The following is a 2,847-nucleotide window of genomic DNA, read 5'->3' as shown; positions in this document are numbered from 1 at the left end:
TCCCGCGTTCTAGTTGTATTTGCTTGTTTCGTTGTGTTTTGTACGAAATTAAGTTTTTAGTAGCTTTTCCCATCAAATAGCAAGCATACTAGTTCACGAGGCTAATAAAGACCAACCATGACCCTGGAAGAGTGTGTTTTCATGCCCAAGCAAGAGTGTATGAGATATGGATTGATAATGCAAAATGATCTTACAAAAGAGCCCAAAAGAAGTCCAAATTTATGGAGAGAATACCAAGCTCAGGATGCTCCTTTGGATGCTCTTAGATAGTATTATGAAGCATTAACCGGATGCTTAAAGATGGAATTAATCGCATACTTAGGATTCCTTGGAGCATTTAATCAAGAAATGGAGAAATAAACCCAGAACCCTACGGCCCCGATAGAGGTTGACCTCCTCGTGGACTTTTACGTTATGCCCCTATTTTACCATAAATAGGGGCCTTAATCCGTCATTGTAGGACATCTTTTATATACCATTTTACTTTCTTATAGCCTTAAGCAAACAATTCTCTCATAGTTTTCATATTAGTTTTAATATTGTTAAACATTTGGTTATTGTTAAACATTTGGTTCTTATATATTGAAGCTTTTTGTTCTCATATGTTCTTCCTTGCAAGTTCCTAGTTCAAGTTCCATTTCTATTTCGGTAATTCTAATTCTAGTTTATTTAGTTTACATTTCTATTTTAGTTATCACAAAGTTTTGTCATTAGTATTTTAATTATATCACATAGTTTATTATTACATTTTATGATTCACCATTTAGTTTACATTATTTCTATAATCATGTCTAGCATTTCATATATCATAGTTTGTAGTTTACATTTCAATATGAGTAGCTAAATTTCCTTAGTCTAGGGACTAGGTAAGGCATGCAATAACCAATATATGAAAAATGATAAATTAGGTTGATAAAATATTTTCTAAGTATTTCTATCTCATGTTTGTATCGTCACGATTAATTTTTGTTTAGTGGCCTTATTCATCAATTAAGTTTGTTAATTCGTTCTATACGTTTTGAGGCACGGAATCGGATTAGACTAAGCATGTGTAGTAGGACGACCTAGTCATAAACGAGAGTTTCTCTAGGACCCGGTCTATGGTTGATATTAATATCGATAGGTGGGTGTCTTTAAGCCTAAACAATTGACAATGTTATTATTTCTGAGTTGAACATGAATATATATTTACAATTGCATGTGTGACCCGACTCTCCTAGACTCCTTTAATTATATTTTGTTATATCATTTTATTTGCTAATCATTAAAAAAAACAAACCAAACCAAACCAATTGTTATCGATCTTGATAGAAGTCTACTCATAGCATTTCATAGCGCAATTCCCCGTCTCCTTGTGTTCGACCCCTATTACTACATTTATGTGTGTCTGGGGAAATTATCTTTGTTAGGTGTGCGACATAGCCTATCAAATGTTGGCATCGTTGCCGGGGAGCACGGTTTTATTGCATTTTGATTTGTCGATTTCTATCTTGTTTTTTTTTTGACTTGAGGAACACTTGTTCTTTGAGACCGTTACTTACAATTTTCTAGAGATTGTTGTCTTATGCCCAGGTCTTCTCCTAGTGGAGATTTGCTTTCACCGGATTCCGAGCCCGAGAAAACCTTTCGTAGAAGACGACGTTTTTGGAAAGAAGTTAAAGAAGCCGCTTCTCCCGTGCAAGTTGAAAGTGCAAGAAAGTCTTATTTAGACGATCTTAAAGTTGTTGAAGAGGAGGAGATTTGTAGTACATCATCTGCACCATCACCACCATCTCCAACCAAAAAGATGGTGAAACTTTCCGATCATTCCAAGCCCACCGCGGCTATGCTTCCGGCCGGTATTACAACTACTCAGATTACCACCCCGGAATTCGAAATCAAACCGGCTTTAATTAGACTTGTGGATAGGAAGCAATTTAGGGGAAGTCCTTTGGAGGATCCCAATTTGCATGCGCAAAACTTTTACGCTTATTGATCCATGATTCGGAAAACGGGTGTCACTCAAGCCCAAATAAGGGAAATACTTTTCCCTTTATCTTTGAAGGACAAGGCAAAGCTATGGATCAATAGCCTTTATCGCACTGCCATGGGGATCACCAATTGGGAGACATTGGCTCTTGCTTTCTATCAAAAGTTTTTTCCACCGGAGAAAACTCAAACATTGAGGAGCCAAATCACCGGATTGCGTCAACAAGCTCTTGAGAGCTTAAATGAAGCTTGTGAGAGCTACAAGGAGTTGCAAAGGCAATGCCCACATCATGGGTTGGATGCTTGGTTCCTAGCTATAACATTCTATCATGGATGTTTTGCCGAGTCCCGAAGGATTATTAATTCCGCCAACAATGGGCGGTTTGATCAAATTGACACCGATATTGCTCATGCCACAATTGAATCCATGGTGATCCATGATGCGCAATATGTCAATTCCCAGAGTGTTCCCATCAAAGGTAAAGAAGAATCTTCCTATAATTCCGTTTTGTTGGCTCAAATTGCTTTACTCCAACAACAACTTGCGGAACGAGATGCTAGGGATTCTCTTCAACAACTAAATGTTGTTTCCTCTACTAGCCAAATTATTCTTTGTGAAGGTTGCGGAGGTATATGTGCTTATCAAGCTTTTAGACAAAGTTCTTAACCACCGGGTACATTTTCAAATGTTTATAACCCGAACTCAAAATTTCACCCGAATTTGTCTTACAAAAGCAATAATGTGCTAAACCCTCAACCACAACAAAATTTTGTGCCCCAACCACAAAATAACTTTGTCCCTCAACAACAAATGTATAATTCCCCATCGGGTTATCAAAATCAAAACCAACAACAAAGACCACCTCAACAAAATTACCA

The 2,847-nt window shown here is 37.3% G+C and overlaps 1 non-coding gene across 1 annotated transcript; it reads right to left on the bottom strand.

The window, feature by feature from the left end:
* Nucleotides 1–2,157: 2,157 nt before the first annotated feature.
* LOC141624697 (small nucleolar RNA R71) lies at nt 2,158–2,265 on the bottom strand. The gene has a single exon (XR_012534503.1). It is a non-coding gene; the product is annotated as a small nucleolar RNA R71 (small nucleolar RNA).
* Nucleotides 2,266–2,847: the final 582 nt, after the last annotated feature.

Source organism: Silene latifolia, chromosome X (assembly GCF_048544455.1).
Source record: "Silene latifolia isolate original U9 population chromosome X, ASM4854445v1, whole genome shotgun sequence".
Lineage (NCBI taxonomy): Eukaryota > Viridiplantae > Streptophyta > Magnoliopsida > Caryophyllales > Caryophyllaceae > Silene > Silene latifolia.
This window is presented reverse-complemented; position numbering and strand designations above follow the sequence as displayed.